General features: G+C 37.8%; 2 long non-coding RNA genes across 2 annotated transcripts in view; one reads left to right on the forward strand and one right to left on the reverse strand.

The window, feature by feature from the left end:
• The window catches only part of LOC131383335 (uncharacterized), a 129,896-nt gene extending 114,083 nt beyond the window's left edge, over window positions 1–15,813 (forward strand). The window contains exons 2-3 of the long non-coding RNA XR_009213319.1: window positions 14,454–14,574; window positions 15,637–15,813. This is a non-coding gene — a long non-coding RNA (uncharacterized LOC131383335). The remainder of the gene's footprint in view (window positions 1–14,453; window positions 14,575–15,636) is intronic.
• A 2,071-nt stretch (window positions 15,814–17,884) lies between these two features.
• The window catches only part of LOC131383337 (uncharacterized), a 173,124-nt gene continuing 168,492 nt past the window's right edge, over window positions 17,885–22,516 (reverse strand). Inside the window, exon 5 of the long non-coding RNA XR_009213321.1 lies at window positions 17,885–18,078. This is a non-coding gene — a long non-coding RNA (uncharacterized LOC131383337). The remainder of the gene's footprint in view (window positions 18,079–22,516) is intronic.

Consider the following 22,516-nt stretch of genomic DNA (forward strand, 5'->3'; position numbering starts at 1 on the left):
CCTCAAAGGGTTAGCTTTATTTTGGCTTGTAGTTTGTTTTTCTTTTTTTTTTCCACCCTGTACCTACTTCTTAGGCAGAAAACCAGGTGGCGTAAGTTCCCAGGGTGCTGAATTTCCTTTAAATTGCATAAACCTGTCCCTCCTCATGCCCTATCATCGTGAATCAATGCAAAATTTTGGTTTCTATGTTACTTCTCACTTCCAAAACTGTAATCCAATTCATCACAAAAGACCAAAAAGTAGATAAAACTCCACAATTTACGGCAGGCTAGAGGTAGTTCTTCCTTATCAGAGTTCAGTTTAAAAGTTTACAGTGAGCTATTCAGGGACAGATTCCAGGGAGGTGACATGAGCTGTCACCATTACCGGCTCACTGATGGCCTGTGAACTGGAAATGAGCACAAAGTCCTTGTCAAATTCCTGTCTTCTCTCCTTGGCTGTTCTCACGTACTATTCTCAGAGGTAATTTAAGACCCTCCAAATGTGTAAGCCTGCCTGTATAACATAAACACTGAAGTTCCTGCCCCCTTCCTCTCAGGAAGCAATGCAAGCATTCAAAGTTCTTACCTGTTCACCACGACTGCCGCTGGCATGCCCTCAGTCAGCTCCTACAGTAGGGTGGACCCATGCAGCTGCTCCCGACAGAAAGCAAAGGACCTGTAGGAAACAGATTTCCTTCCTGAAACACATGCAGGGGCATTTTAACACAACATGACAGAAATAAAGAGGAAAGAGAAGGCCCCTTCCCCATTCCTCATCAGTTACACCTGATTTTCAAAGAGTTAATTCTTTACTGATGAGCTCTGAATTTGCTCTATAGAAGCACTGTCCACCAGCACTTCATACCGTGTTAAGAATGCCCTCCAGCTTCACTGTCCAGTCCAGTAGGCACTAGCCACATGCGGCATTGATCCTTTGAAACCTGACTGGCATGACTGAGGAAATGGATTTTAAATTTAATTTCACTTGATTTCATTTAAATTTAAATAGCTGTATGTTTGGACAGTGCAATTCTAGAGTTTAGGTTTCATTTAAGTCCATGGTTGTTTTAAAATCATACAAGCTGCAGGTGGACTATGTTGAAAACACCAACACGATATTATGTTAATTTTTGTCCAAACATGAATGTCTTTTATTTACAAGACTACACTGGTTGCCAGTTGAAGGTGCTGTACTAAATGTTGGTTTCGTCTTCCTTTCTGTTCCCCCATGCTTTTTTCCTCCTTCTCCTCCAAAACACTGCAAACATAATATAGAATTAGTGATGAGGATAGATTTACAGTAGCAGAGATCATGAGAGGCAGGGCAGCAGTTACTAGATGCTGAATTTCAGATTTTTCTGAATTCTGAAAACATATGGGAACATGTTGATGGAAAAAGAGGGTTAAAGAAGCTATGGGCCAGAGTGGGATAGTAGTGGAAGTTAAAGATCATTTTCTTGTAAATCGCTTGATAAAATGTGGCATCCAACAGTTATCAAAGATGGGAGTGAGATGGGTGGAAAATAAGGAGTTAATTCAAACGGCATCAAATGAACATTTCCCTAGGTAGAAACCTCACCACAGAACAGAGATAGGCAATTCAGAATTGATCTTTGGACAAAACCCAGAGCGTGTTTATGCAAACCCTCTCTCTTAGTTGGACAAGTTTCCTGAGAATGAGGATTGCTGGTGGAAGGTGGAGAGCCCAGAATAGAAGCTTCATTGAACCAGCTCTGGAAGGCCCCAGACAGGCCTGTGCTTCCCTGCCTGTCCACTCAGCCTGCAAGTGCACCCACACAAACAGAGCCCCCAGACTGGTTTTCATTCAAGTAGAAGCCCAGCAAAAAAACACACAAAGATTCGTAATAGAGGAAATGGAGATGAACGGTTCCCGACGTGGTGAGGACTGTTAGCATGTGAAAGGAAGATAAAAAGCACAAAAAATTCAGGAGGAAGCCAAGAAAATTTGGAGACAGGTCAACATTTTGAAAAATATTATTGCTATAATTATTTTATAAAGCCTTTAATTATTCTCAGAGAAACCAAAGAAATGTCAAATATAAAAGATAAATGCAGGCTGCTATGAAATATGAACAATCAAGGACAAAGAACATCTCTTGAAAATTAAAAATATGCTTGCTGAAATAAAAATAAATATTAATAAATGAAAGATGAGTGATTATAGTTGAGTAAAAACTCCAGGAAATACAAAGCAACACATAATATCAGAGAAAGATCGAAAGCGTAGAGGAACAACATAAAAAGACTAATGTCTGATACATAGGAATTCCAGAAAGAAAAAACAGAAAAAAATGGCGAGGAGAAAATTAAATAACAAAAAATATTTCACAGAGGTCAAGTATAACCCAAATCTTTAAATTAATATTACAAAGCAGTACTGGAAGAATGAATGAAGCATAAAATATGAGAATGCCATCGTCCAAATAGGGTGAAAAGTAAAATCTGGGACTCATTGAATACCTGATGAATCCCTGACTTCTAAGCTGGGAACACTCGCTTTTGAATTATTGATGTGTCGTGACCTTTGACTTGGGAAGGGTATATGTTGATGTCTGTCTAGCATGGCTCCACAGGGACCAATATTTACTAGAAAGTGTAAATACATATTACCGATTTTTAACTTTAGTGCTTAATCTATAGTCAGAGCTCACAAATTATGATTTCAAGACATAAATATTATTAATCTTGATAATGTAAAAGTTTATGGTTAACTGAAGATGGGAGTGGGGAGTTGGGAAGATGGAGGTAAAAGCTGTCAGTAAGATCCCACTTATAGGCTAAACTCTCAAGCAATAGTGCTCACCATTGGTGGAACAGCAAATAGAGTGTAAGCATATTATTTGATTTTATAAATGGAGTTATCAGAGATATAATATTGTAACATAGCTTCAAATAGCTGGAGAGAGAGAAAAAAATGATTGTGAACAGTGATCAGTGAGCTAAATTCACAGCTTCTATGCTCTGGTGTCAGTAGGTAATGCCTAAGTAGAAATAGTGGTCTACTATTTACATTTATGAAAATACCAACAAAAAATACGAAATCCATTGAGAGTGATTTTGAGTCTCAGAAGTGAAGCAGAGCAAGAAATGGTTAAATGAAGTGGGTTAAGAAAGTATTGCTCAAATTTGCCTGTATAACAAACCTGCACATGTACCCCTGAACTTAATATAAAAGTTAAAGAAAAGGAAAGCGTTGCTGTTCATTACAGGCTCTTCTATTGGTTTTTCTTTAACCGCGTATGCACATTACTTTGATTAAAATAGGAAAACAATCTGGGCACATTCAACTTTTACAGAACGTTTGAAATCGTTGAATAAATTTTAACTATCTGAGAAAATAGTGGGGCTGAACTAAAAAAATCTGCAGAGGTCTTAGAGAATTTAGTCAATTAAGGCTGGTCGTGGTGGCTCACGCCTGTAATCTCAGCACTTTGGAAGGCCGAGGTGGGCGGATCACGAGGTCAGGAGATCGAGACCATCCTGGCTAACACGGAGAAACCCCGTCTCTACTAAAAGTACAAAAAATTAGCCGGCTGTAGAGGCGGGCGCCTGTAGTCCCAGCTACTCGGGAGGCTGAGGCAGGAGAATGGCGTGAACCCGGAGGCGGAGCTTGCAGTGAGCTGAGATCGCGCCACTGCACTCCACCCTGGGCAACAGAGCGAGATTACGTCTCCAAAAAAAAGCATTTAGTCAATTAAAATGACCTTGATACTTGAGTATTATAAAAGATGTGTCAATAAGTGAAATTATAAATGAGCAAGAAGTTTACATTAAGATAAGCAATAAAGCTTACTTTTAATTCATGTGCTATAGGCCAGATTAATGGTTTAATTTCTGTTCACATCATTAAATTTAAAGAGTTTTACTATAAATATTTCAAGTCCTAAAAAACTCAGAGATACTGCCTTTTCAGTGGGCATGTAGGCCCATGTTTTAAAAATTTTTAATCTAAAATGGACTTCTCAGTTCATCACAAATTTTTTGATAAGAGACGAAGGATGTATATGAATGTAACAGCTATCAAATCAAATCCCATGTGTTCTTCCAATTGTCTCAAACAACACGTCCTAGCTATGTTGACCTAAGGAACCAATAACAAATTTGTACCTTCAACTCTTCAGCAGTTCTTGGCTTCTAGTCTCCTTAGCCATCTTCCTGGCAACCCAACTGGCTGTCCCATTCCTGGGTGCTTCCTTTTTTCTCCAAGAGTCACTATTATCCAGACTGATGAGCCTGAAGTGCACACATTTACTACACAATTGCAGGAGGACCATCTCTTTTCTTAGACAATGGTAATACCAGTAATACCTATAGTGAATTCTGAACACCCATAGGTGCTAGTTGCTTTACTAATGTATGTTATTACATTTTTTTTTTTTTTTTTTTTGACATGGAGTCTCACTCTGTTGCCAAAGCTAGAATGCAGTGGCGTGATCTTGGCTCACTTTAACCTCTGCCTTCCGGGTTCAAGCGATTCTCCTGCCTCAGCCTCCCAAGTAGCTGGGACTACAGGGGCGTGCCATGCCTTGCTAATTTATTTTTAGTAGAGATGGGGTTTCACTGTGTTAGCCAGGATGATCTCGATCTCCTGACTTCATGATCCACCTGCCTCGGCCTCCCAAAGTGCTGGGATTACAGGAGTGAGCCACCATGCCTGGCTTATTAAATATGTTTAATCTGTTGAAGAAACAACATCTTTATGTACCTAAGTGTCTTATTCAAAGTCACATAATTGATCAGAGTTAGGGCTAAGGCTTGAAACCAGAAATCCTGGTTCTAGGTCAGATATTTTCTCTAATACATCATAGCTCCCTTTCTGGTTCTTTCCAAGGCATCTAAATCTTGAATAATCATTCATTTCTATGTATTTGTCATTATATGCATGAAGGAGAGATACTTGCAATTTTTTTTTGTATCTTAGTCACAAGATCAGAATTATTTTAGGATATTGAGCCAAGTCATACTACAAAGAATAAACAGTTCACATTTGTAATTTTGTACAGGTAGGCAGTTTGATGCAATGGAAATTCATGGATTTGAGTCACAGAGGTCTTTCCTTGTGGTTTTGAGAAAAACACTTCTCTGAATCTCAATATCCTGACTTTTAAAATAAGAATAAACAGGTCAGTATGAGAATTACTCAAGAACATGGCTGTCAAATGCCTGTCATTAATGAACATAAGCATTAACTTCCTTCTTATCTATATCCCATCCCCATGTCCCCTAGTGGGTCGTTCTTGTCTTCTGAAAGTAAAGGGATCTATTTCTCGTACACTTAATATGCGTTCCACCTTGGGCTATTATGCTTTTATTTATTTCTTCCTGTTCTCTTGTCCGGTTTCCTGTATAGTTAAAACGGTTCGAGCTGCTTTCTCCCTTATTGTTTCTTCCATGCTGTAATGCTGGGTGGGGCCTGAGTTGGGCCTATAGCCCAAGGAAAATCCAACCTGCTCGCCTGCTCGCCTGCTCGTCTGCTCATCTCCTTCAACTCCCATATCTAAGACAGGTTTTTGTGTTCTCTCAGCAGCCCGTGGTGACATGAGTGAATGCCTCTGTGCACGCTGCACTGTCTCTCTGCTTATCATCTGACAGATTCAGCCTTCCCATTGCTCTTCCTGTCTTTACAGTTCTAGTGAACGGAAACTTGTTACGCTTGACAGTGTCTCTCTTGCAGCATTAGCCATCGTGAGAGTGTCCTTCAGTTTCTGTGTGCTGGTTCTGCCCAGGAATCAAACAAGCCCATACCCAAATCAACATTATAACACTAAATTATAACATTTTAAGCAGTGCATTTCTTTTACAAATACAGTGAGTGTCTTCTTCCTAGAGGCCAGTCACTTTTTGCCTGTATAATTTTTCATGCCAAATTCAAAAGTTTTGAATATTGTATCACAGTGGTATTTCTTGAATGGCAGTATCTCAAAGTGAGATTATTCCTGAAGGACCCGTATTATTTCCTGTAATAACATGGCAATAGGGAGGCCTTAATAAATGTGTTAGCAGCAGCATATTCTCAGACCACCCTGAGCATGCAGTGAAGTGAAAAAATCTAGAGTCCACCCACAAGATCACTCCTAAACAAAACATCCAGAAGTTTACCTGAGCAGCTCACATTCATTCATAGTTCAACATATTCTTATTAACTGTGTGCTAGACATTCTTCTAGGCACTGGGAAACATCAGTGAACAAAACAGATAAACTCTCTGCTAGCACATTCTAGAGGAGGAGACAAATGAGCAAATAAACAATATATGATATATGGTGGTAATTGCTAGAAAGGAAAGGAAGGGAGAGTACATTAGTTTTCTAGGGCTGCTATAACAGATTGCCACAAACTTGGTGGCTTAAAACAGAAATTTATTTTCTTACAGTTCTGGGGGCCCAGAGTCCCAAATCAAGATGTCAACAAAAATTAATGCACCTACAACCCACTGATTTTCCACAAAGATTTTAAGAATACACACTGGGGAAAAGACAGTCTCCTCAATAAGTGGTGCTGGAAAATTGAATATCCACAATGCAGAAGAGTAAGACTAGATCCCTAACTCACTGTTTACAAAAATCAACTCAAAATAGATTTAAGATTTAAATGTAAAACATGAAACTACTAGAAGGAAATGTAAGGGAAACACTTCATGACATTGGACTGGGCAAGAATTTTTTGAAAATAACATCTCAAAAGCACAGGCAATGAAAGCGAAAACAGGCAAATAAGATTATATCAAACTAAAAAGCTTTAGCATAGGAGAGAAAACTATTAAGAGTCAAGAGAGAACCTACAGAATGAGAGAAAATATTTACAAACTGTGTATCTGACAAGGGGATAATATCCAAAATATACAAGGAACTTAACAGCAAAAATACAAATAAATAAGTAGGCAAAAGAGCTTAATAAACATTTCTTAAGAAATACAAATGGCCAAAAGCTATATGAAAAAATGTTTAATGTCACTCATCAGGGAAATGCAAATCAAAACCACAATGAAATACCACCTCACTCAGAGTGGCTGTTATCAAAAAGAAAACAAGTGTTGGCAAGGATGTGGAGAAAAGAGAAGACTTACACACTCCTGGTAATGACTGTAGCCATTCTGGAAAGCAGATGGAGGTTTGTCAAAAATTCACAATAGAACTACCGTATGATCCAGCAATCCCACTACTGGGTATATGTCCAAAAGAAAAAATCAGAATCTCAAAGAGATATTGGCATTCCTGTGTTTATTGCAGCACTGTTCACAATAGCCAAGATATGGAATCAAGCTAAGTGTCCAACAGCAGATGAATGGATACAGACAATGTGGTATAGACACACAATGGAATATTATTCAGCCATAAGAAAGAACAAAATCCCATTGTTTGTACAACATGAATGTACCTGGGAACGTGGAGGACGTGTTAAGTGAAATAAGTCAGACACATAATGATAAATAGCACATGATCTCATTCGTGGAATAATTTTTAAAAGGTTGATATCATGGAAGTGGAGAGTAGCACAGTGGTTACTAGAGACTGTGACTGGGAGGGAGGAGGAGATAATGGGAAGGGGATGGTTAATGGGTATAAAGTTACAATTACCTAGTAGGAAGAATAATTTTGGTGTTCTGTTATAACCATAATCACAGTGGGTAACTATGGTTAACAGTCAAATATTATCTATTACAAATTAGCTAGAAAGGAAGCTTTTAAACAATCTCACCTCAAAGAAATGATAAACGCATGACATTATGGAAACACCACCCTGATTAGATCATTATGCAACATACATATGTATTAAAACATACTCTATAAATATGTACAATTATATGTCAATTAAAAATTAGAAAAAATATAAAAATCAAGATGTCAAGAGAGCCATGGTCCAGCTGAAGTCTGGAGGGGAGACTTCTTTTTTGCAGCCTCCCCTATCTAGTGGCTCCAGGCAGTCCTTGGCTTGTGACTACATAACTCTAATCTTTGCCTGGTCTTTGCACAGATTTCTTCTCTTGTCTCTTATAAAGACATTTATCATTGAATTTAGGGCCCACTTAGTTGATCCGGGATGATCTCATTTCAACATAATTATTTTTTGAGGACCCTATTTCCAAATAAGGCCACACAAGCTGTTTCCCTCTGTTTTACACTGCAGGGTTAACAAAAAGAACCCCGGGTGAGGAAGAAAGAGTCTACCTTATTTGGAAAAAGGATCTTTGCAAATATACTTAATTAAGGATGCCTGGATATGGACGCATCTTTTGAGGGTCCACTGTGCAACCCGTGACAGGTAGGGAGGTCAGAGTGGTGGAGTCCCAGATGCTTTTCAACAGAATAATTGGGGGAAATCCATCTGAAGAGTTCATGTACGAGCACAAACATTAATTGTGGCGCTAACTCACATGCATAGCTTAAGAATGAGCACTCCAGTGGAAGAAATGGCAGGACCTTATGGTATGAAATGGGCATGAGCTTGGCCTTTCTAGAAATTGCAAGGGAAAGTGAAGTCACTGTGAGGGGAAAGAGATGAGGCTAGAGAAGTACCTAATGGTTAGAGCATGAAGGTTTGGCAGCCCTTGTGTGGCCATGCACTTGAATGGCACTAGAATGACAGGTATGCCCATGAACTCAGCATTCTAGGTGTTCCTTTGTGCCATTTTCTGACTGAGATCACTGACTTGATATTTCCTATCAAGAGATGCTCAAGGAGCAGCTCCTGCTCCCGGCTTCAGGAATGTTCTCTGCACCTTCTTGTCTACACTGTTTCCCTCTGTTCCTCTGTGCCATTAGTTATCTGGTTGAAGGAGGAAGCAGGAACTCTTCTTTTTCCCCGCTTGTCCCTTTCAGGTCACCTCTGCTGGCAAGGATCCAAATATGCTCACCAAACTGCTTCCAGTTTTCTAAGATTTTTTCTCATTTTGAGATCAGATTATCTTTACTTCTCAAGTGCAACTGGGTCTTTTAAAGAGATGATTGTTCATTTGTCATAAATTTCAAATTTTTTGGTAACTACTAGTTATGGGGAAAGGCAGTGCTAGCTTTCAAGGCTCCCTGCTTATTTTTATGGTCTCTTTAACTAGAATGCCACTTTCATTTCTGTAACTTCCACACGTAACCACAGTGAGATTCCGGGGACTGAGCTGCATTGCTTACTCTAATATACATGGAGAATTTCAAAGACCAAAGAGTCAATCACTTGTCCTTGTGGGAGTGCTAGGAGTTGAAAGACTGTCCAGACCACACAAGCTGTTTCCCTCTGTTTTCCACTACAGGGTTAACAAAAAGGATTTACACTGGGTGAGGAAGAAGGAGTCTGCTGGGTGATATTCTGTCACTCAAACACCCACAGCTCCCATGAGCATAGAAGGAAGAGATGAGAAAATGTAATCTTTACAACCTGTTTGATAAGTTAAGTGGAGTTGCTTTATTTTGTAGTTTCAAAATGTACCTATCATCCTAATTAAAATTACCCTGGGTATTAGATTAACTTGAAGTAAATAATCGAAGTTGATTTATGTTTTTCTAATCAACTATGTACAGGAATAAGTGAATACTCCCCTACCCCCGCACCCTGCAACAACACACTTTTTCTCTGGGCTTGGCCTGAAACCTGAGCCCTCAGATGCATTCATTACCCAGGACACCGGAAGTGAGTAGAATTAAATACTTTATTTTTGGGCTTGCACTTAGCTTTTCCCTTTTCTAAGAACACAGATGAAAATATAAAAATTATCAGCTCAACATAAATCTTTGCCTCCTAAGCCTTTAACAAAGGCAATAAAACAATTTTTTCTTTAGTGTATAATGGAATATTTTCAAGGAAACGATGTTCAAAGGTGACTTTCTAAGAAAAAAATACACTCTCATTAATGACTGCTATGATCTTTGGAAACATTTTGTGAAAATGTGCATAGATTGCATATGTTTATCCAGGAGAACTATATCTACCCTTGGTCCTGTATGATCAAGCCATCCAGCTACGGTCCCTTTTCATGACAGCAAAATTAAGCCTATGTCGTGGTCTCTCCCTGTTTTGCAACCAGGAATAAGGACTTTTGCAGGTCAGATAGACTGCAGTTTATAGATGAAGAGTCACAAAACATTCTTGGAGCCACATGAGTAAAAACAGCCCCTGGAAATCTTATATCATATTTAAAGTGGTCTTGCACAAAAGTAAAACAATAGATTATTTGATTTAGACACTGTTCTCCAAGTCAAACTTCAATACTCTATCACTTTTTATTCTACACGAGAAGAGAACTGAGCCATTTCAAAGTTTAAATACAGACTATGTAATTGTTTTCTTGATTTTTCCTATGAAAAAGAGAACTGAATACATTTTCTTCCTGAAGCAAAGATGGGGACTTCGAGTGTAACTCTGAAAATGTAGCAGGGGCAAATTGCAGCCACTGATAATTAGGAGCCAACAATTCCTCCCCAGCCTGGCAGCCCACCCTGGCCCCAGCCTGCATAATTTAGAAGTAATGAAGATTTCAGCTGGTGCAGGGAACATTCTCATCCACTAAGCAGCAGGGGAGAGGATTTGAAATTTTGCCCACGGTTTTATGGTGGAATTTAACAGGTCAAAGAATTAATTGGAAGGAAATATACAATTGTTCTCCAGAAGTGTCACGGGCAGTTCTATCATTCGGTCCCTCTCACATGAAGGGAGGTCATTGTTAAAACAAGGTAAAACAAATTAGAATAAAAGAACAACAATAACAAAACAGCACAATCTTCATGCGACTGATATTATCCTTTTAACTGCTGAAGCATGTTTTGGATTAAAAACGTGTATTTTTTTGAAAGAATCCATAGGTTGGTAAACATAATTTAGCAGGTTCCTCTGCAAAGCCTTAAAAGGTCATTGAGAATCCCCAAATCATGATAAATTGCTGGAGAGTTTGCCTTCAATGCTAGTCTGAAAGGTCTCTAACATTCTCCATCTGTTCAGTGTACACTTGAAGAGTCTGGAAGCCCAAACAGTAGTATGAAGTTACCTGTGATGACACTTTCTTGTGATGGCTGTTTAATTTTAACTGTGCTGTTTGGAGACCAAAAGAAATGATTTTCACAAATAATAGACTTTTTTTTTCCAAGCTGAGATACCTACACACACACACACACACACACACACACACGACAGTTGGCGAATAAAATCTATTTTCAGTTCTATTTGGAATTCAGCTGAACTGTCGCGTATACTTTGGTCTGATGTACACAGGTACACTGAGATGGGAAATTTGAAGCAGTAATGGGATACATGGGTTTTTGAGCTGAAAACTTTTTAGGCAGCAGTGGTTTACTGGCATATTCTTTAAAAACACCAATGGAAAGAAAATGAAAACGTGTTCTAAGGTGTGTAATTACCAAGAGTGTACCACATATATTTGAACAATCACTGCTTATAGGCTCAGGTGCCATTATGTTGAAGACTTCAATAGCCTGCAGTTTAGACTTTTATTTTCATACTTTAATTGCATGGTTTTTTGCAGCTGTAAGACCCTTTGAATTGCATGTTTTTCCTATTTGGAAATGCACTAAGGATGGGTAACTTAAGTACAAATAGCTTTAGATTCCTCTGGAAACGGGATCTTTCCTTACCTTCTTTAAATTCTTGAGCATGAATAGAAATCAAAGATCCAGACATGTTGCCTAGCAGAGAAGCTTGCTCAGGAAGGAGGCCAAATTGACTAATGTCTTCTCACTATTTACTCTAGTACTAGATTAATAGGCAACATGGCAGCTAAATATCAAGTAAGGTTCTCCAAGTTCCACAGATGCTGAAAGAATTTATGTTGAATCACTGGAAGCTTGACTATAGGACTTTAAATGAAGGCTATGTGGGGAAATATACCTAGGTAGAGAAAAGCTTTGATTTTGCCTATGATCAATAATCTTTCAGTTTCCTAGTAACAAAATACAGTGTCTCTTTTCCGTATCTTTTGGCTCATGAAAAAATGTTTGCTTGTGAGAGGATGACATTTTAGAGGAAAAGTACAATAAACATTGCACAAGTAGTGGACTACTGTCAGAGCCATTGCTGTCAGAGTTAGTTTCTAGAAGACTGTGAGATCATTGCTCGTAAATTCACTCTTCCAGTAGAAAATAAAGGACTAGAAAAGATTTATACATATTTACTGTAACATAAATTACTCAAGTGTGTATTACTGTGGAACTCTTACAAAGAAAAGAATCTGGAGAAATTGTGCCTAGAGCTCTATAATGAAGAAAGTTAGCCTTTTCTTGTTGTTTTTTAGTTGGATTTAGAAAATCTTAAACAGGGAGTAGTGTTTTAGTTGTTGTGTTTTAGTGATGGATGAAAATGTAAGGTTTTTTGAGAGTAAGTTAAACATATGTGTCAGAAAAACGAGAAGTTATACATGATTAATAAAATGAGGGTAGAACGTGTCTAATAAACCAGAGGAAAAAGTGTGGTTAGATACCTGTATGCATTATTACTGTCATCGGTGAGTGAATTAGTCAGTGGATTGGCTGGAAATCAAACTTGAGTTAACTTAGGCAAATATTTTTTGGGGAAGTGTTGGCTAGAAGAATTAAAAACGCGTAGCAGAGCCTCAGCCTCCGGTGACAACAGGGTCATGAGCACCCTGAGGATTCAATCTCTGGCTCTCATTTGGCTTCTTTCTGCATGATGGCTTTTCTCAGATTTAGCCTCTTCTATGGTGAATAGAAGCAGAAATGCCTGACATTTCCCAATGTTATCACCAGATAGAATGGAACTCCTAATTTTTGTTTCTAAATTCAAAAGTCACAGAGAAGGGTTGATTGGCTGGGACTGAATTGAGTGCATATTCCTGAACCAATGAATTCTTACCCGGGAATGGGTTCTATTATAAGACCAGACTGACCAGTAGCCCATCCCTAGACTAGTCCCCGTGGCCGAGGATGAGAAAATTTGAGAAAGAAGACAACTCCCAATCCAAACTCATGGTTAAAGATGGGGAAAATTATATGGCCGAGAAGAAATGAGTGGTGTTTAGAGCAGATGAAATAGTAGGCATTTACTACTTTCACTTCGCATTTGTTGAGCACTTTCTCTGAGCCTAGCAGACTTAATTTTGATACAGAATTTATTCCCCCTTCAGTGCAAAACTCTTTCTTATGGAAGATGATTATTTACTGGTAATTTTATTTTTTCTTTGAGACAGAGTCTTACTCTGTCGCTCAGGCTGGAGTACAGTGACGTGATCTTAGTTCACTGAAACCTCCCTCTCTTGGGTTCAAGTGATTCTCATGCCTCAGCCTCCCCAGTAGCTGGGACTACAGGTGTGTGCCACTACACCTGGCTAATTTTTGTGTTTTTTTGTAGAGACGGAGTTTTGCCATTTTACCCAGGCTGGTCTTGAACTCCTGACCTCAAGTGATCCGCCTGTCTTGACCTCCCAAAGTGCTGGGATACAGGTGTGAGCCACTGCATCTGGCCAGTAATATTTTTTAAAAATAAGAAACTTAAAATTTGGAAAGAATTGAGAAAAGACAGTAATATAGTCTCAAAACTTAAGCAAAAAAACTAAGGAATATTAACTTATTATAAATAAAACATAAACTAGTGAAATAATGAAAAATCTAAATTCCCTCCTCTTACAACACTTAGATGATTGAGACTTCACTTATCTGTGTGGGCCTTTGGGATATTAAGTGACTTGTTATAGGTATAAGATAAACTGATGTTTACAGGTGGTTTGGAGCTTGTAGCTGTTACCTGGCTGTTCAGTACTGATCCACAGAGTACTATTTCAAGGATGATGACGAAGAGTGAATAGTAATTACTATTTTGGAGTTAGAAAAGATGGCTTTTAAAGATGTTTCAGAATGGCGTCATCTATAACTTAGCTATGGAAGAAAAAATTGAAGTTGATTGTTTAATAAAATATATTTGATAAAACAGAACATGTCCATAATTGTGTTAATCATCAATGCATAATGATGTCCCTTCTTTTTTTTTTTTTTGAGATGGAGTCTTTCTCTGTCCCCCAGGCTGGAGTGCAGTGGCACGATCTCGGCTCACTGCAAGCTCCGCCTCCCGGGTTCACGCCATTCTCCTGCCTCAGCCTCCCAAGTAGCTGGGACTACAGGCGCCCGCCAACGCGCCCGGCTAATTTTTTGTATTTTTAGTGGAGACGGGGTTTCACCATGTTAGCCAGGATGGTCTCGATCTCCTGACCTCGTGATCTGCCTGCCTCGGCCTCCCAAAGTGCTGGGATTACAGGCTTGAGCCACTGCGCCCGGCCGATGTCCCTTCTTAATAGAGATTAGAAGCTTTGTTTAAGTGTGGACTTTAAACAAAAAATTTAAAAGGCATTTTGACAGAAGTCTTGTTTTTTACCCAAAGTAAGCACTTCTTTAATTAAGTTCTTATTTGTTTCACTAGATGTATGGATTATATTCTTTACAGTTAGAATATTGCATGCTCATAAATCTGAAACATAATATTGATGTTTCAATGATATTTACAGATCTTGAATGCAGGATGTGAAGCAGGTTCACTGCGTACTACTTACCAACTTGTTTGAGTCCACTGAGAGCAAAAGTGCTTTAACATAACACATTACATGAAGCAGGTTTTATTACTTACAGGTAGGTAGCAAGGGACAGTAGAAGCCTAGATTCCACTGGCAACAGGTCCCCAAAAGCTCAGAAATCTGCCCAGGAGTCTTGAAGCCTCAACTTTGTGTGCCCCACTTGTACGACAGACAAGGGACTCTGAAGGGCAGCCTGCTCCGGGTTACATACCTGGGGATCACAGGACTCACTGAGCTAAAGTGTTAAAGAACATCCTATTCTAGGGGGTATCAGGGCAGAACCCAGGCTGTTCCAGCCAGCTCCTGCTATCTCAGGGTGCTGTGTTCCCAGCACACGCTACAGTTATTCTGGAGAACTATGAGAGAGAAATAGGCAAAGAACTGAGTTGGCCCAAGGCCATTCAGAGAACTACTTCAGAGAGGGCTTATGTAAATCAACTGGTCAGGGAGAAATTGCAGAATTCTTGTAAGGAAAATGTATTTTCATTTTTGAAGTACATTTACTTATTCAATAAATATTTATCAGACACCTGCAGTGTGTGAGACTCTTAGTTAATGCTGTAAACAGAAAGATTCCCTGACATTAAGGAGCTCCTATTTTAGTGACACACATACTTACGTGACTGTAGTACAGAAGGCTAAATGCTGTAATCCAGGTTACAGAATGTGCTGTGGGATTGCAAAAAAAGGAGAGCAAACTAATAACTGCTGACTTTTTTGTATGTGTTGTTCAAAAGGTGAGTATTCAAAAAGAGGTTTGCTAATGTCACATTAATGAGATAGTACATACCTCTGAGGCAAGATAGTTAAAAAAAAAAAAAAAAAAAAAGGAAACTTTGAATGGTAGTCCAAACTGTGATTCCATGTACCTTCAGCAATATAATCAAGTAGACATCTCATTGAGTGCTGAGAACAGAATAGAACTTAGAAGCTTAGGTGAATTTTAAAATCTTACATTCCTTAAGGCTTCTTAATTTTCCCCCTTTGTTCTTGGATTGTCACTCTATGAACAAGACTTAAGTAGATATTTAATAATTGCAGTGTAACTATAAAGTATTTCTATCATAGGGGCTCCATTGAAAATGTCAGTGGATACAGAGCTTTCTTCTGGTTTTAGATTTAAATCAATGATTTCAACTAACCATCTGTAGAAGAGGCCAAGCTATGATGAAGACATCCCTTATATTACGTGGACAATGGCGAAGACATATCAAGTAACTTTCAAAATTGTTCATTTGGAAAAGATTTTCTTTCTAATTAAGTGAATAGGTGGAAAGGAAAATGACTTTAGCCAGAACTATTTGATGTCATTGACAAGCAAGCATACATCTGAACATTGTATTTTCAATCTTTTCTTCTTTATTAATCTTTTATTTAGGAGAAGAGAACTGCCTGTGAATAGGCATTTATAGTTATATTTGCACTACGATAATATGGAAAAAAATAAGCTGATGAAATAAGACATTTTCAAGCCTCTAATAAGTTTCTTAGACAATGAGAAAAAGGAGGTTCTTAGAAAAGGGCACCTTGAGATCTAGAACCATTCTTATGTGCAATGCCAGTTGTTCAGAGTCACACAGAACTGCATATTCATTCATGATATTCCAATTTTAAGCACAGATAATGATAGTGATAATGCAGACTATGATGTGTTTCCGGTGTTTTGTTTAAAAAAAAATCTGTTTCCATGTAATGTGTCTTAGTAGTTGAATTTATAATAATGTGCATTGCAGTTGATATAATCAGAAAAATGTCAATGACCCTAAAATAAAATGTGGAAAACAAGAATTAATAAGCAAACAATAAAGCCAGCTGGTGGTTGATGAGGTAGGATTATATGTACTGTATATTGCATATCGTGCTACATTATGTGATATATAAGAGAACAGTGCATCGTGGGTTGTCAATCGAAATGAGACAATTCATAGGATCTGATTCATCTTTAAGCTGTTCCCACAACAGAAATGAAGTGTAAAACATCAGGGCTCTGTTCTAGATATTAGATAGGAAATAATAATAGTTCATTTTCAGAGTTAGTGAACATAAAACTATAGAACTGGAATGGAGAGAGAGAAATGAAGCAGTCATGATAGTGTCAGGAGGCAGAGAAAGCTGGCTGGTGGGGCACCCTAGGTAGTCGAGGGAAAAGATGGCAGAGTTCACAGGGCAAATCCCCAGGGCGAGCGCTGGGTGGATTAGGGAAGTCTGCAGTAGGCTGGCTGTGGGGGGCGTGGCAGTACTTGGGACACTACTCTGCCTTTCCTGTTCCAGGTGTGCCCTCTGGCTCTCTCTACTTTCTGGGAATGGCTACTCTCTTATAAGCCTGAAGAAGAGAGCTACACTTCAAAACCTAGAAGATACCTACCTCCCCAGCTCCTAGGGGGATCTTTGAAATAGGCAAGATGCTTCAGTTTTATTCTTTGACCTTCAAATATAACCGCAAAATAAATTTTCTGAAATATGTGAATAAATTCAACAATGAAACCAAATCCTTTTATTTAGTAATAATTCAGTTTTTCATTTCAGATCTCAGTGACTTATCACAAAAGCATGATCTCAGTCGTTATTCAGTGGTTATTATGGTGTCCCCTTTTATGTCTAGGTCAGATTGAATAAATGGCTCTTCATGTTGTTTTCTTGTTTTATGTTTCAGACCCACCATCTTTTTTGATACTCAGTGACTCATTTCAATCCACTATCTTAAGATAGATTTAAATGTTCATTTGGTGCGTGATTATGATCTCTTTGTTATGCTGATGATTTTTATACAATATACACTTATTGCCTCTAACATGCAAAAGGCAGCTGGATTCTAATCCAATTTTCTCTCATATCTGTGAGGAAAGCCTGCTTTTGGATACGTTCTGGCTGACGTTTTACCATTGCAACTCTGATCAAAGTGCAGTGTAATATTTATTTCGATCCAATCTTTTGTGACTAAAGCAAGATTTGATAGGGAGCAGGTCTGTCCTCATTAGTAGGAACATTCATATGAACTTTCCTCCTTGGTACGGGTGTAGATTTTGCCGACCAAAAATGGGAAGAGAACTCTGGACTGGCTACTAATTTTCTGTTTTTGGAGATTTTGCTTTTCGTACTATTAATAAGTTGAGCTATAAGGTAATAAATATGTTTAATTTTAAACGTGTGGAAACAAATACCCACTGCAAAAAAAAAATTGGAAATGTGATTTAATTGATTTTTTTCCTTCTGAGGCAAAGACAGCCCAATTATATAGTCAGATTTGGTTAGGAAATTATTACCTGTACAACTTCCAGGAAAATTCAATGACCCCCTCATGATGGAAGGTGGCTTAAATGCCCTCCATTCAGTTTGTTGTTTAGTACAACTGGGCAAATTCAAAATGAGGGATTATTTTGATTATAATTTTAAAAAAATTAACAAAATTGTTAACACTTTTTTACAAGATTGAATGCTGAGAAGCATTGTCCTGGAGAAACTGATTTTTAATCTGGTTGAACAGGGATAGAACAACTCCTTCCTGAAAATTCCGCTGAGGTCAAACTCCATTCATCTGTGTTTCCCGTGAGTCAGGCACCTGGTCGAGTGAAGGGAATAAAAACAATGAATATTTTATGTTTTTCTCAAGAGGCTAACGGTTTTATCAGAGAAATGGAACTAGCAATAGAAATGTATACAGCAAATGGAAACAGGCAGAAGGAGTGCTAAGGTCCCAGGTGTGATAGGATGAGGGCACCCTTAGCCGCCTCTGAAGGATGATTCCAAGATGCGTGGAGGGACCTCTGGAGGAGGAATCATGAGTGGCATCTGAAAGCTGGGGAGCACGTTAAGACCTAGAGGAAGAAAGCGTGATGGGAAAGGCACAGGACCAAGAGCCACGGCCCGTGGGAGGGGGAGGACTCTGCTTTTGAAATCACCAGTGCGAAAGTAGCAGATGAGGCTAGACTGAAGCGTGTGTCAGCCGGGGAAGGTCCCTGTGTGCCATCTGCGAGCAACTGATGAACTCCATGGAGAAGTGTGACATGATTAGATTTGTATTTTGGAAAAAAAGGATTGCTGGTGTTTTTAGAAAAGCCGAGCTTCGAAGAGGGGGGGGAAAGTGGAGTTAGGGTCCAAGTGAAGAAGGCTTGGATTTCAGTAGTGTAATGAAGAGGTCATGACATGTTTTATTTAAAAAAAAAAAAACAAAAACAAAAAAAACTGAGTGGTAACAACAAGTCCTGCCATTGAGTAGAGGCTGGGTAGGGGAAAGGAATAATAACTAATGATCGTATTAACAATGATAGCTGAGAATAATTTGCTTTTACTTAAGCTCCAGAATAAATGGGATGAAGTGGAGAATACATGTGTTTCTTTATTCATTCATTTACTAATTTATCTGTTCATTTGTTTTGTCATCTCGAGCTTATGATCTAGTGAGGGAAACTGATAAGTGGTTTAGTTATTACAACACATTTAAAATTACAAAACATTTATGCCAAGATTCTGTAAGATCACAGAGAAGTAGCCCTTACAGAACAGATGCTTTAAAAGGTTCTACATGAGCTCTTGTTTAATAAGTAAACATGTTCCTACATTATTACAGCAATTGGCATTTTGGTAATAAAATATGCCATATAGATAGCTGTTATTATTTAAAGGGACAAGAATTAAAGGCTGATAACAATTGAAATAAATGTAATAAATGTTCATCTAGAGGTGACCTATAATGCTAAAGTTTTAAACTGACTCATTTTTTCTGGACTCACACAAACACCTTGCCTGTGCACATGCCTAAGATTTATCTTTGTCACCTACGTCCCATCAGACACTTGAGGAGTTTCATCAATGTCAGCCAAGAACCATTTGTAACATTGAATGAATACAACTTTGAAGCTATATCTCATGTAATTCCATTTTTGCCGAGCTGGAAATGTGCACAGTCTAGATGGTAGAGCTCTATTATGGGATGTACAGGGTGACTGCAAACAGGGCAGCAAAGAAATTCTCTAAGGATATCCCAGAAACGAATTGCCTGCAATGCAGCAGAGCTCTTGGCTGTTACAAAACAAAAGAAGCAAACAGATCAACCTTAGGTACAGCAAGCAGAGATGGGGTAATAAATAGGTTGCTATGAATTGAACAAATAGAAAGAAAAGTATAGTCACGACTGGGTTGACTGTGTGTAGGCTTCAGGATAAAATATATCCTGACCATGGCTATGTTAAAATCTTAATATAGTTGCATCTGTTTAAATCACTGTTTTGAAATGGTGCTCACATTCTGTTTGTAGGGTGTAAAGGAGTTTTAAAAATTAAGACAGTTTGCAATAAAGCAAGATTCAAACCACTGTAGTTTCTTAGGGGCATTTGGGGTCCTCAGCCACTTTTCAAAAGTGTAATTCTATAGTACTATATGTATGATAAAAATAGGCCCTGGACAGAGAAAGAGAGAAAACACTTTATTTCTCCTCTGAAATTTTCTAATCAGAGTTATCCCAAATAAAACTGAAAATTAAATGAATAAAGCAAGACAAAAATTGCTGGCAGAAGCTGTTTGTTTGTGGTCACTCTATGGCAGCCTTAAATGAGTTCTCACAGAGGCCCTCTGCTTCTGGTGTTCCTTCCAGCCTTGTCACCACCAGCTCTGGGATTCTGGTGATTTATTAGCATCTCTAGGCTTCAGTTCTTTCATCTGTAAAATGGGGATGGGAAAACTACCATCTTATTGGTGCAGTAAGGTTTAAATGAATTATTACATGCCTGGCACATCATAAACGTGACATAAGTGTTTGTTACTCTTACTATATATACAGTAAAAGCAGTTAGCAAATTTAACTGTTCCATCCAGCTTTACAGCTTAGCAGTGTTCTGTATGGCAGAATTTTGGTCTGTGCTATTTCCAAATAACAGAAAATTCCATAGTGTGCCAGAATGAGCTGATATTTTTGGATAAGTGATCCAGGTAAGACTAAAATTGTATAAATAAGTAAATAAATAATAGTAGTCAGTGATGAGTTTGCAGTTGAGAGTGTGAGCCTCCAGGAAATTATGAAGGGGCCTTATTTGCCACCTTGTTCCTTATGAATCCTGCTATGTATAAGTGGTGGAAGAAAATGAATTATGCTTACCATGTGCATTTCAGGGTAAAATAAATGCATTTTAGTTTTAGGAAATACATAATAAAGACTTTTAATACAAAGCTCATATATTTTTTTCAACAACCGAAAATTCCCTGGCAGAGATGCAAGTGTGCCATTATATTGTGAGTTTTATCTTCTGGAATAAAAACTATGAGTTTTTACATAGATACAATCAGAACATTTTCATAAAGGGAAAGAAAAACAAAAAGTGCATTAAGCTAGCCATTAATATAGTGTTTGTGTCTACTCATTTTTTTTTCTTCTAAAACAAATAATCCATTTTAGAGCCTGTGGCTATCCGACCAAAGGGATTCATTATCCCATGATTACTATGGGAATTTGAACAGCTCCATAAATCCAGGTACTGAAATGTGTCATATCATGAAAGTGATTTCAGGAGTAAGGGGTTGTTTTCTGCATATTCTGTCTGGCTTGTAATTGTAGAACAGGCATTTACAATGGTCATTTAGGAATGTATATCTACATTGGTGATATCCATTAAGAAAAACGAAAAGGGTTTCTTTTATCACCTAATCACCCAGTCACCCCACTGATAAGCAGAGATGTTGTCTGAAATAAGTGAAGTTATTAGAATGATGTTTTATATTTTTTTACTTTATTTCTCTGCTCTTTTATGATTTTCAGTAGAGAGGACTAAGTTGGGATAAGCAAAACATGAAATTTGGAACGTGCCTCTAGTCTTCGCTTAAAAATGAGTCTGGATTTAATGGAAAAATTTTATTATTTTTAAGATATGTTTTAGATTTCCCATTATTTTGATAAATTGCAGTTTCAGCTTATAATAATCAGGTTCTGATTTCTCAGTATTGTTAAGAGGATAAATATGTAGAGAGCACAAGTCTGCATTTTCTAAGAGATTTTACAAAACAAACGGAACTGTTTTTTTTTTTTTTACTTGTTTGTTTATTACAAGGAAATGTTTCATCCAGCTTTAGATTTCAGATTCTAAATGAGGTGGCAATTTCCCATTATTCTTGTGATCTAGTCTGCAATGAGGCTGTCATTGACTGTTATAATAGTCTCTATCCATGTCTAAATAAAAATCCCTACTGTCTCTACCTTTTAGACATCAACAAAGACACATCCTTTTTATTTGTAGCAATTATCACAGCTGCTACATGATATAATTTTTGTTATATAAAATTATATTTTTATATTGTTACAAATATGCATTTAATTATGTTGTAAATACTCATTTTGCTCATTACAATGAAAAATCAATGAGTGGAGAGCTGTGTCCCATATTGCTAACCATTATTAACCCAACACATAACACACACACACACACACACACACACACACACACACACAAACACATAGAAACATTTCTTGAAATAATGACTGATTGACTAACTAAATGAATGAAATGCATTGTGCTGAAAAATTGAGGGGGATTTTTCTACAAACCAAAAAAATAAAAAATAAAAAAAAATAATTGGGAATCATGTAAAACACTCTTTTATAAAAAGTTTCCTATGTCGGGTAATAGAGTGGCCTAAAGGAATCAATCTCATTCCTAGAAGTAGCATATGCATTTAAAAAATCTATCTCAAACTATTATAAGTAATAGTAGTGCATTTTTAAGAAAAAAGGGCTAAAATTCAGCAAGAGTTTTTTTTTTTTTTTTTTTTTTTTTTAATGGACACACACAATTCCTTAAAGTGTTAATGTCCTATGCTTAGTATAGCTTCTTAGCCTGACATCATACCACCTTTAGCCATCATCTTTCTGAATGGCTTTTAAGTGACCACCTCACCAATCTTCTCTATTCCTCGGCTCCTGTAATAACAGGCTCATGGAAATTAGTGTTTTATGCTTCCAAGTGTGCAAAGATATTGAACATGCCATGATGGTGAGGAAGCATATGTTTAAG

The sequence above is a fragment of the Hylobates moloch genome, unplaced genomic scaffold, assembly GCF_009828535.3.
Source record: "Hylobates moloch isolate HMO894 unplaced genomic scaffold, HMol_V3 SCAFFOLD_4, whole genome shotgun sequence".
NCBI lineage: Eukaryota > Metazoa > Chordata > Mammalia > Primates > Hylobatidae > Hylobates > Hylobates moloch.